The sequence below is a fragment of the Achroia grisella genome, unplaced genomic scaffold, assembly GCF_030625045.1.
Source record: "Achroia grisella isolate CSIRO2021 unplaced genomic scaffold, CSIRO_AGI_Agris_v1 utg478, whole genome shotgun sequence".
In the NCBI taxonomy this organism is placed as follows: domain Eukaryota; kingdom Metazoa; phylum Arthropoda; class Insecta; order Lepidoptera; family Pyralidae; genus Achroia; species Achroia grisella.
The window spans coordinates 1,209,999-1,224,232 of record NW_026712882.1 but is presented as its reverse complement, the minus strand read 5'-3'; the positions used below and the strand labels follow the sequence as shown (position 1 = coordinate 1,224,232).

Here is a 14,234-nt window from a genome sequence, read left to right as displayed (position 1 = left end):
AGCGTCAATAAATGACGTAAAGTCTCTCAACTTTTTGCTTTAAAAACTTGAGATCTCAAGTGGCGCAACTCAGGAATTCTATTTACGGATTTATTACTAGAAATAAAATCTTCCAATTTTTCCGTGGCCGATGATAAGCGGGTCAAAGAGGCCGTGCCCTATCTCTATTTATAAACTACTAGACGCCATCTCCGCCCGCAGAACCCGTTTCTGTACCGCTCTATGGATATTTCCAAAAACCATTTCCTAATGGAGATCACAGGTATTTGGGATTACAAAGATATTATTGTTACATTAAGCCTGTGTCCCTATTTATTGCTAAATACAAACACCCTATTTCGATCTCAAATTTGGAGTTTCTAAATTAATTTCAGCAGCTAGAGTGACCACATACGTAGGGTTGCAGGTAATAACTGGAAGAGAAGGGGTGAATATCGTGCCCCGTGACGTGCCTTGAGAGAGGCCATGTCCAGCAGTGGACTGCAATAGGCTGATGATGATCATAATTAAATTAATTTCATATCAATAAGTTCATTAACAAGGCGAAATACATAATTGTCATGCGAATTGAGGTACTAGCACCATTGCACCTTTTTATTTACATCTCTTTTATGTTTTATGAAGAACTATTACATAATACATGGTACTACAGACTGACATTAGTCAATAACTGCTGTATACTTATTTGAGGAATCAATTTGCGTATTTATCGGTCTACGAACCTGTATAGTAACCTCTAGTAGTTACTTTGTAAATGCTTGTAACTAATAGTGACAATATGGAAATAATGAAGAACCTCGTTTTCGGGAACGACATTAAACAAAAGCTTCCAAAAGCCTTGTGAATATAAATAAAGAAAGAAATAAACTTTACTTACATTAGATATTATTAGTATACCGCTGCTTGTTGTTGCATCTGTAAATAAATAAATACATGACTTTATTATAAGAAATTTACAGAATTCATGAGTAAGAATTACTAGTACCATATAAATAAAAAAATATATAAATCAAAGTCAAGATGTTTCCATACTCAATAAATATAAATTTAATGTAATCAACATAAGTTGCACCCAATATGGCAACTGGATATATTCAACGCTAACTTTTTTGTATACAACTAAAATGGCGTACCAGTTGACAGCCCACCTGTTAGAAAGTGGCAACCGTACCTACTAGACAACTGATATAAATCGTTAGAAATTTTCGTTTTATAAATACATACATATTATACCCACATAGAAAAAACCCACATCAATACAAACAATCAGGCTCATGAATACAAAAGTTTGCACCATGAGATAATCGAACCCGCGGCCATCGTAAATAAAGCAGTGTGCTAAACTACCGAGGCCTTGAAATATATAGGTATAACAATGGATATAGGTATCCTTCTTGTGATTAATAAGAACCATACAAAATTTATTTCATATTAGCGATTATAGTAAACAGCAAACATAAAAGTCAAAGGGATGTCGAAATAAAAATGGAAATAAAAGATAAATGTATATTAACATATTTAACAACCAATTATACATTATCATAGTACCATTATATAAAATAATTCAATTTACACGACCTTATAGAGATTGGTGTCGACAAACTGGGCGGGTAGAAAAAAAAGTGACAAAAAATGGCATCGAGCATTGCTCTCTGATCATAAATATGTATGTATCCGATGTGTTGCCTCATATTAAAATAATAAGACGTACATATAGAAGGAAGTAATGCATATATGTATGACTATATAATAATATACTGAACTTGACTAGAACCATAGGAGGAACGAACAGACGGACATGTGAATGACAAAGGAAATTAAAGGCTATAATTCAAGAAGTGTCAATCCAGTTGCATCAAAACAAAAGTAGTAACGACTATAAACAAAGTGGCACTGTGTCATCTTGACAGTAAACGAATATAAATATCTTTATTAATAGAACGCAAAACAGTTCTTTAAAATTCATAATTTAATGTCTGCGACGAATGAACGCGTGATCACACCCTATCTACCGTAATCCAAAAGGATATACACACTTCAAAGAATAAATTCAATTCGAGTTGCACATACAAATTGGATGTAACCTACACAAACATGCACAAGGCGTATGATTCTGCGATTTCTCAGTAATGAACGTCTCAACAGCAACGTATGCGTGAATCACACCGGCCGAAACTAGACAATTTTATGACTCATCACTATGTGTAATTAAAGGAAAAATAATTGTACAGTTCACATTAGATAATGCTAATCATATCTTTCTTAATATGAATTAGAGGAGACATCGACGTAAGTAACTTATAAAATAAAACACAGTTCACTCTAAATCAATTTTGGCCAATAAGTTTTCTTTAATAAACTTATTTGAATAACAAATAGTTAAATATGACGGTAGCAATGCCGTTTATATAATGTTTACAGAATAGTAAAATATAAATAAAGATTTTTCGGCAGCTGTTTCGTTAAATGATTTCGAATTATCGTGATTGAAACATCACATAATTTGAATATATTTTTTTCTAAGTAAGGTTGTGTATAAGAAGCATTACTAAAACATCATTACATCTAATCATGTTGAACGGTCATCGGCCCATCTGAACGGATCTGAACCCGTGACCCGCGCATCCGTAGCCTATCAACACGAATAACGCAATGCTTACCAGTAATAAAAATGTATGAGTAAAATGGTACATCACTAATTTTCTTTAAATAGTCAAAGTATAATGCAATTTGTGTTACTTTCTATACATAATCCATAATAATACTATAAATGCAAAAGTATGTCTGTCAGACAAACGGAACTTAACGAATTTAATGAGAAAATAGATTGTCATGAGGACAGGCAATAAGCATGTCATTTATCTTAAAAGCAGACGAAGTCGCGGGTAACCATTATAACTTAAGTACATAAATAAATCTTTAATAATTTTATGCCTATTTACCCTTTCAAACTATACAAAGTGACATATTAGTTAGAAACCAGTAAATAAATAATTTATATAATAATAAGAGTAACATAACATAAGTATTAACCCGTGGATATCTGTATTGGTTTTACTATTATTAATTCATATCTATGTACTTAAATACATACTACACTGTGCAACTGTTTGTATCCCAAATAAAAAAAAAAAAGTGTATACGAAGTATCTTTAGGAGGGTTCACCAGCAACGTTGAAAGTATTAATTTCAGTAGGTCTAATATCATTTATTTGGCATTACTCCTCTACCTACTTATTTAGACCTGTAAGATGAATCTGATCTGAATCCAATACTTCATTCGTCAAAATTAATAAATCGATTCATAATTAGCAAAGATATCGCAAATAAGGCTCGACAGAATTCCATTTCAGAGAACAAATGAGCGCAGACGATTCGATTAAGGAAAAGTGAGAATTATCAAATATAGACATCAAAACACTATAAATATCACACAATAGACTGACGCAGATGGTGGCTGTTTGTGTGTAAATTTGTATTTTCTGTCATACTCTCTGGTGATAGAAACACTGATTACGTGACAAAATCGTTTGTATTAAGCGAAATATATGTGCTGCCCTAACTGGAATAACAATCTGTATTTTTAATTAATACAGATAACTAAAACAATAATACGAATTTAAAATTATTTCTGATTTCAACTGACAATTGACTATTATCTGATTATAGATAACGTTATAGTATCATCATTTGACAGAGATGATTCTATGTCGCTATCCACAAAATCATTTCTATTGCAATATGTACCAATGATAAAACACTGTAGCGTGACACACGGTGGCGCAATAGATAATTTTGTGAGATCGTTAAGTCGTACATCATAAATGTAACTTCATTATCTATACAAGGATGATATGATATTTTATGTTAGTGAAGTAATTTATTTAATGTCCTACTCCTACAAAATCTTCCACAGACGGAATCAGGTCAGCGCTATCAAGTTAGTTATATATTCCTCAATTCAGTGAATATAAAAGCAGATATAAGATCTTTTCCATGATGTAACAGAATTCGGAGCCAAAAATCAAAAATGTCTAACTATTTGCATTACGATACGAATGTATTATTAATCATCTAAAACAGGGAAAACATTTTGAGGGATCTCCGGATATCCGGATACCCTTAGATCCGGATATCCGGATTGGACTACACTGCAACGATACGCGTTAAAATTTAACGTTAATAAAATGCGGATACCTTGAATAAGATTTAACCCCCCGAAAGGTTTCGATTCTGGATTCCTTGGTTATCCGTATATTTACAAAAATTGTGTAATCCTACTGCTATGCGAAACCATAAAGCTGTTGTTATAATTAACACTAGATACAGCCTACGGCGGTTTTATTGATGTCCAACATTAGTACAAAATTCTGTCGTATAAATTGAAACTGCCCGATTAAAACGAAGATGTCCTATAATTTTTGAATTGTAAAAGATTCATAAAAGTAGGATAATTATTTATAAATATATTTTAGAAGCTTATTTATCTCTAACTCATAAGATAGTAAAAATATATATACGTTTTTGTATTTCTTCTGTTCTGAAATTATTACGCAATGTTATGTAAAGAAACCTATAAAGTAGCATGTCTCTATATATCATTACGGGTCTAAGAAAATATAGTCAAATTGGGAACATCCTCTTCTTTGAAGTCGGTCGGAAGTTACATTTAGCGTAACAGAAGATATGAAAAGAGGGCGCAACCTTGTACACCTCATCGTCGAACATGAACCATTCTATTACCTATATTTAGAACATCGGGGGTACAATAAAATTTTGATTGCTCAAGTCTCGAACGACCGCGACCTTGCAACTGTTAGGACTTTGGCCGGAACATGAATCACGCGGCTACACGCCTACTAACACCACATTGTGTGTCACCTAATATGTAGATTGTAGACATCAGTTCCATGTAGGTGCTCGTGTACGCGGTGAACCTAGATGACCATAACTAGACGCAAATGAGAGCAATTTAAGAGGATAATATATAACCATAACAACTCATTAACGTCCCACAGCAGGGCACTGGTCTCTCCTCATAAATGAAGAATTAGTCTAGTTGCCCTTTTACAACAGCTTAGGTAAAAAAGCAATGGTTATACATATTTATATCTAATATTGTATATGTGAAAGTCACTTTACTTACTTATTACGTTTTCATGCCTTAATCAATCATCATGTAATTTGACATATACGTAGCATTTGAGTGTGGGAAAATCGTAGGCCACGAGCCTGTTCCAATCGATCATGGTCAAGCAGATCATGATTGCAGTCGCCGGCAGAAAATACCATATGCAGTGGGAATAGCCTACGCTTCTGTTTAGAATGGAATTTCTAGTCACAGACATACATTTAAATTCTGAACACAACGTTACCACAGATGGTTAGTATGTGAACATACATGGTTAACATCCAATTGTACAATTATTTTACATGACAATTGGTGTAAAAAATATAAAAGGCCACACTCAGTTATACAGACGCTATTATTAAATACTACAGTAGAAAATAAACAATCTACTAGACAACTATAAGTAATTAAAAAAATTCTGAACCATTGATGTAATGGACATTTATAATTCATTGAGGGCAATCATATAAAATTTCTTTTATTACACATTTATGTGTTTGCTCACAAAGAATCAGGTATCACATTTTTATTTTCACACGGTATCAAAAATAGTGCCTAGTAAGAGATACTGGCGCTGTTTCAAACGATATATTCACATTATGAAATTACCCAGATATCTAGAAAAAATAGCTGGCCCATTCCACGCCAATACGTAAGTACTTATATTTGTCTGAATGTATTGAATATATAAACATATATGTATGTATAATAACAGACAATATCGTTGTATTGGTTTTTAAATATTATATTATATGTATGTTAGTCTATAAGGTATTTATAATATGGGCCTAGTTGCCTGAAATATTTTTTTTTATTTATTTATTCATTAAATAAATAAAAAAAAATAATACCATACTAAATGAGACGAAGGAAATTTATGTACGTCAGAGATCTTCAATTACAATGTATAAGTAGTAGTAGTAATTGAAATATCGTCATTTTTATTATACATAAATAGCAAACAAGCTGATGATGCACTTGGCGCAAAACAATAACCATCGCCTAAAGACATAGACAGCACCATGAACATCATAAAATGCATTGTGACACTCAGCGCATTCCTAAACCGTTGTTAAACTGCCGCTACAGACTTAGATGAGACTGAGTACCCATACCCATGTAGAAGACTTTGTCTCCTCTGAAATACTTCGTAGTGTTACTACGTAGATAGATACAGTAAATTCTATTTCAAATCAACACTTATGATAGAAAAAATCGAACCTCAATTTAAATCAAGCTTCTAATATTAAACAAGTTCCTTGCTTCATATTTTTTCTGTCATCTTATAAATGTACGCCAGTTCTTGATACTTATTGACGTCTAGTTAATTGCGAACTGGGTAACGATGATTGCGAATGCAATACATATGACCGAGTGCAATACCAGAATCTGACATAAGTGTTTTGCCGATCCTTGTGAAGTCAAGATCTTGAGTCACAGTTCCCGTAATAGCACTGCGTATTACAAATGTAAACAAGTTGCTGGCAGAACGTATAGGTTCAGATAAAAGTACTCAAACAGCTGACTTCGTATAGTTTCCCTCTTGACTTATACCATAGAGATATATTGGAACCGAAACTACATGTACGCTTCGGTCTCATAAGATTTCTAGTGTCATCTCATGATCAAAAGACATGTCGTGTTACATTCTAGTCATCAATCTAAGCGTCTTGGGAGCTAACTACGCGCCACGCAAAACGAAAGAGTAACGACCTACCTAGGGTACGCCCTTGAACTTCACTAGAACACGTGCCCGTGTAATGCTCAGTCATAATTCATCACGTATCTGCTTATGATTCCATATACATTTCAGAATCGGAGGAAGTGACAGCCGGCGTTATACATGATGGTTAAAATGACGCGTATCCTCTATCTTCGCTCGGTTACTCGCGATTCACCCGGAAAGGTATTCAATTATTTAATATACAATTTAGTATGCAAAAACAATATAATAGCAAGATGCCAGAAGATTTTTTTTTTCAAACAAATTCAGAAAAGAACTTTCTGAATTGAACTTTATTTTTGTGTGTACGACACAAAAAGCCAATCAAAACTTTTTTTCTATGAACCGATTTTGGTAATTCTTTAATACATTGATGGACTACCTAAGTGTATACCGGTTAACCGTATCTAGACAAACGTGCGGTGTCCTGAAATCTAAGGTATCATGTCTATAATTTATCTACCACATCCACTCTTCAAACCAAAACACAGTTTGCAATCAAGCGACAATCAGATTATTGTGAAGTTGCATTATTTATAACGTTTATGATTAGGTGTCTTCCAGAAAGTTCTATTATGCTTTGATTTATGAAGTCAGACAAACGATGTTGTCGGACGAGTTATTGCATCCCGGATTCTAACATCAGCTGTGTAATCACTCAAAGCTCCCGTTTAGTCCGCAGTCCGTATCGACCGACCTTGAACCTGACTACATTTAGACTTGGCAAGATATTTTATTGCGATAAAACATTTTCATTGCCGGCTGCCTTTTTTCCTGTTCTCTTTTATAGCAAAACCACAAATTTGATATCCTGACAAAGACAGCATTTGTACAGCTTCCAGATCAAATACAGTGTAAATTCAAACTACAATGTATCGCAAGTAACCAGAAACGACAATATTCTAAGTGTGGCCTGAAGTAATAGAGATGCTTAGTTCTAAATTTAATCGTAAACAAAAGACAGAAAATGCTTCCAAATCTATAATATCCAATCTGGTAGGTCGCATTCTAAGAAGCAGTGTGCAGTGTGTGCATTACGCCTAAATTATATATATATATATATATATATATAATTTAGGCGTACACCAATCTTGGAACACCACAAAAAGATTGGTAGACAGACAAAATTTACAAGGTTCTAGCGGACCATTATCACCCTTTTGATTTAGAAAAGAATCATCGAAATGCGCTGAGTTTTGACAAAGATATCGTGTAACATATACAAAAGTTCCATCGAATTCAAAGACTCTTTTCCTTGTGGAAGTCTTTTGAAAATGATAAATGCGCTATTTGTTAATTGTATATGTATGTTTAGTTAACAATTAATAATTAGAAGGACTCCGATACTGAAGCACTAACCTATTACACTAACCTATCACAATGAGATGGGTCATAGTATTATCTTGAAAGTGAAATGAAGAATTGAGTCACTGAGTAAATAATACCATAGTCTGTTGTCAAAACAAGTTACTACCGAATGGTACTTTTGTTGGAAGGTTGATCTTAAATTACTGTTGTAGTGAGGGACCTAATAGTGGTAATCAGGTATGAATACAAAGCAATACATAAAAGTCTCAAAAACAATAGGTCATGACCCCACACCGTGTACTGACAAAGTAGATTGTGGGTTGAACAAATTGTTGGCACCTTTTTATTCCGACGCAGTTTATTCAACAAGCCCGCCCCTATGGGAGCACGAGCAATTCATATATCGTTGTATTAGTTATAATAATAACTAGCTATTACTATTATTTGAAAGCATTAATTATTTGTTTATGACAATACTAAAAAATTTTGGTAATACGTATGGTGGTAAACGCAATCGTTGCTTTACTCCAATAAGGATATACACATATTATATATATATCTATATGTATAGAATTCTCAATAGTACCACAAACATGAATACAACTATTACTTCTAAACTATGATACTTTTAGATGACAGTAAGTATCTGATTAATTTATCTGATTTATGCACCGCAGTTACATATTTTCCTTGGTTTATTTTTGAAACAAAATTAAACGTCTCCAATACGAATAACTAAGTCTATATTTCTGTATCTCCATAATGTCTATAGATTAGCTAATGGCCGACCTTCACCCTGAACTGATTTGGACGTAATAAATTTAATGAATCGATTCACTGAGCATATGAACTGAGAATCTAAGATTGTGAAACATTTTTCATTGCCAAGGTTACACTAAAATAACTATTTTGCCACATTGAACGAATAAAGCGTATGGTGTTTTGATTACTTCCGTTTTTTATGCATACATTATGGATTGTTTATTTTATGAATAAGGTTCTTCTATGAGTCTTCTTTGGAGATGAAGAGAATGAAAATTAGTTACTATTATTATTAGTTAAGGAACATGTTCTTTAGTGTCCTCACGTGGACGCGAAATTATCTCTGAAAATATATCTGAATTTAAGTAAAATGCAGTAAATATAAAATAGTCTTAAGATGCATGTTATCTTATTTAGTAAAAGGAGCGTCTTGTAATAATTGGAGACTATTTCCTCCCATATTATGTTACAACAAGATATCATAAACATTACAGAATAGATTTAAAAAATATCTACAACATGGATTCCTTCGACATAAACCTTACGAGTCTGAAACTACAGATCAACAAAATATTGTTTATAAATAAGTTTATCCATGACAATATGAACACTGAACAGGCAGATTCACTTTCATATTTGTTTAACATCAAAATTACCTGTAATTTCACACCACAGTTATTATTGACATTGGAGTGCCCCTTTGTTACGACGCCATAACATGTAATTTCCATTAACTCTGCATATATGAGCATACAACATTTAGGTACATTATATAAAACATGGATTTGGATGCAAATTGGCAGATATATTTATCTGGCAATTTGCATCTAAACCAACCTCTCGTATGAAGAGTTATAACGGAGACTTCTAAGGTATGTAGGTATACTTACAGGAGTTCAACACCATTTAATGGGAAGAGAGGGGGCAATATTTAGAAATGGCAGCTAGTGGAATAGCAATTTAAGTTTTATACGTAATTTTTAAAACAATTACGATTATATTTTAATAAATTCACCACCATATTCTAGCAGTTACCAGTATCAATTCTGAACCAATAATCTTCCACTAATACTCTATCAACGTGTGCTCTTAATATAGCAGTAAGGACCATTCTATCATGATCTATAAAAATATATTGAAATATGTTCAGAAGCAGACAAATGACAATTAACCTCAAACCTCATGCAGACATAGTCACGCGTATCACCTAGTTAACAAACCAACGATATAGACTACACTATTCAGCAAGCGAGCTATTCCAGTAATGAAGAATCACAATATTTGCATAGAAATATTCGTTCATTTCACACCCCTAGGCCCTAAGCGAGGGTAGGACAGACAAATCGCCCGCGAATTCGTCCCGGGGCACGCGAGGTCACCTTGACCTTGTCGGGGCGACGTTCGGCCTTGACCGATGTCACATTACGCCCACGTACAGTTCAAGAATTTATAATATCTACACCACGTGACGGTCTATTTATGATAATATCTTGTGATTTATACACGCTCGTCTACTTACTGTAATTTTTCCCTGTAATGAAGCCTAGTTTAAAGCCTTATTATAAACACCAAACATCTAATAAAGCCGTTTTATCTATACCAAAATACAAAATTATTATTTTAAAAGTGCGCTTTATTTTTTTTTTGTTCCTATTAAATTCTCATTTTAACTATTTTTGTTTATTTAGTTCTAAATAAGCAAATATAGTTTCTAAAACAAATTGCAGAGAATTAGCAAAAAGTTTTAGTTATTAAATATCTGGAACTAAAATGATCATTACATACATGTACAATCGTAAACAAGACGCGGCTGAAATAGGAAAAACAGAATCACGCAGACTGTACAATATCTAAATCAATATACCCCGGTCACACGGACCAAGGTTAACTTTGATTGGTAAACTATTATATTTTCTGTTTGTGTTACAATGGAGAATCTTATACATTAATATGCCCTCTATTTAGTCTTTAGTTAAAGGAAATTGATTAAATAAATTTGAGACAGTCTTTGAAACAGAAAAACAAATAATAATAAAATTCTTTTGTTGATTTAGATGAAATTTAACAGAAAGATTATCTTATCTCAAGGGAAAGAGAATCATTGTAAAAAAATCGCCTCCGTGGGTACTTTAGTCTCACCTATTTCAGCCGCCTAGCAGCTTTTCTCACAAAGGTAAGACGCGTGTCGGTTGACGGACGACAAATGATAATGTTTCAACATTTTATTATTCGGTACTCCGTGTATGTAGATGGCATTTACTATCATAAGGTGAGCCGTATGCTTGTTTGCAATTCCAGTCACTTCAAAATAAATCTGTGGTCCAAGATGGACATTGCGCATGGACATAATCCGCAAGGATTGCCGCCCACCGTCCCACGTTCATGTTATCCTGTCAGTCCCGAAACAAAGGATATAGGTATCCGTCGTATCTTGGATAATTTTACGGGTCGTAGCCGCTGTGACCTTGATGCGGGTGCCGCTTCTAATCTCATTATACCAATTATGGCCCTCTGTTTTAAACTTGTATGACGAATAGTCCGCGTTTGGATGTTTACTGAATTTTTTTTGTGAACACAGCTAGCATTGCACCAATGATGCACGATATGATGAACATAATTAAGCTTTTATTTATTTATTTATTTGCTTTGAATAGGTTACATTGTTCTTACAAATTAATTTACAGTTCCATATTCAGCTGCATTTTGAGCATGCAAATTTAAATTCATGTTAATATAACTTGTTAAATGTTAATAACGAATGTCATAATTATTTATATTGTTAAATGTCCAAAATTAAGTAATAATAAGTATGTTCAAAATTAAAATTAAATGTAATAATAACAATTTATATCATTTATAGGAAATAATCCGTGTTTGAAGTTGAGCTTCATGTATTTAGCACTGAGGATATGTTGTAGTAGTCGATTATCGTTGAAAATTCTCCTGCATATTGTAAAAGCATTTATCTATTAACCATTTCTTAAATGCTAACTTAAAGGGCTTCATAGGCAGTTCTTTAAATTTTGGTATATTATTGTATATTTTTGCCATCATTACGTAACAATTTTTTTCATATAGTGTACTTCTACATGGCGGCAACAATAATCGTGTTGGATTTCTAGAATAGAATATATTCTTTGGAAAATAAGATAAGCATTGGACGAAAGTAACAGATTGAAGTCCTTTGTATATGACTCAGAGGGCGTAGTCAAAAATTTTGTGATTCATTTGACGTAGTAAACACAAACGTGAAATTTTACACGGTATATTTAAATCTATTGATTATTATCATGACTTGTGTGTGTTATATAGTAGCTAGCTGTGCCCGTGGATTCACTCGCGTGAAATTTACAGCCCATGTGATATTCTGATGTATCTTATTAATACTATAAGATCGAAAATTTGTGAATGTGGATGGATGTTTGTTACTCTTTCACGAAAAAACTACTGAACGGATTTTGATGAAATTTTACAATAACATAGCTTACACATCACAATAACACATAGGCTATAAATTTCATGCAAGTGTAAGGGCACAGCTAGTAAGTTAAATGATTGTCAAACATCCATTTATCCATCCATACTCACAAACTTCGGCGTTTATATAATATTATTAAGAGTGTTTATAGAAGATAGATTATTTCAATACAAATCTAGCCTTCCAGTTAATCCAATAAAATTCGCCGACGACAACTTGTTGTGATTGCTTGCTGCATTTGCATCACTTGTTGTGTTAATTTAGGGTTGTCAATAAAGGATATTGTATGCGTTTATTTCAGATTGCCAAATGGTCAATCGAGATCTTGAGTTGATACCCCACCCCGTAAAACCACTAGCCAGATGGATGATAGAATCACCACCTCAGGTAATTTACTAGACAGACCAAGATATGTCCAACGTGAAAACATATTGGAGAGGCACATGCCAGACCATGGGCTATCATCAGAAAACGAAGATCATTAGAATTTAAAAAACATTATTCGTAGTAATTATAATTTATGATAACATCAGCAGGCAACTAATACAGGTAATATTATAATTACTAAGTTTTCCTATTATTTTATTAGCGTTTAAAATATACGTAACAAATTTTTTTATAAATAATAATATAAGAAATAGCAATCTGCATAACTAGTTTTAATTTAAAAAACACACAAAAATAGCACTTAACAGTTAGACAAAACTACTACAAAACATTAAGAACTAAAGTCGCCTAGTACCTTCTTCTTTCTTCAAATCCATTATAAAGACAAACACAGTTATATAAACTTAAAGCGTATAATTTTTAAAATTATATATTTAATATTGAAAATAAACATAAACAATTGCCAACCCTATTTTATTCACATATTATCTCATCGCGCGATATCATCAACTAAACCGGCGGGTTCAACGACCCTGATTGATAGGTTGTATATTACATACGCCTAGTCCATACAACAAAAACCTCGGTCGCCTGTAATTAAACTTCGATCTGGCAGTACAAATCACATTCGATGTAAATATACACACACACATACTTACACATGATTGTAAGGATGGATCGACGGATGTTTGTTAATTTTTCACGCAAAAACTACTGGACGGAGCTGAATCAAATTTGTTATACAGATAGATCATGATTAATATATGGTATATATCTTTTTCAAAAAACAAATATATAAAAAAATTGTCTATAACTATCTCCAAAAAGGAGATTATATTCTATTGGCCTTAATTGTTTTAAATTTGAAATTACACTACAAAATGTCGATGATTCTTTTTGCATTCGACACAATTTCGTCCCATACACATTTTGTTACAATTGAAAGTTTTTAAAGTTAATCAGATAGTGTGTAGTGACTTCCACAATACGCCCAATTAATTTTAACTATGTAATCTGCGAACATGTTCCTTAACAGTTTTTGTTAGAACTACTTGAAGAATTAAAACCTAATTACGTTTTTACCATAGAATACTAAGTGGGACATAAAAATTAATCAGTAAACTGGCCACTTGAAAACCGGAAACTATAAAAATCAAGGGATAATAAGAAACACTAACAAATTAAAAGTCCAGTTGAAATTATCGCGGGGAGCTTGAATCGTAAACATCTCGCAATGTAGGTAATTATATAAATTCTCCTATTAACGTTCCGTAACCGAATTTTACGAAAGAAACATTTGAAGCCTAATAAATACAATAATTTTAGTGGCTCTACTAATATTAACACTAGTTATTAACCGTGACTTTATTTGCTTTTAAAGATCAATATCAATCCATGTACGTAAATATTTACTAGTATCACCACTATAGAGTGGTGATACTAGT

General features: G+C 32.9%; 1 protein-coding gene across 3 annotated transcripts in view; it reads right to left on the bottom strand.

Annotated features, from left to right (window-relative positions):
• The window catches only part of LOC131845673 (mitochondrial cardiolipin hydrolase-like), a 130,285-nt gene that overhangs the window by 31,130 nt on the left and 84,921 nt on the right, over positions 1-14,234 (bottom strand). For all 3 annotated transcript variants that reach the window (XR_009357644.1, XM_059194762.1, XM_059194761.1), the window contains one exon: positions 878-915. The gene's annotated coding sequence lies outside the window, so the exon portion shown is untranslated. The remainder of the gene's footprint in view (positions 1-877; positions 916-14,234) is intronic.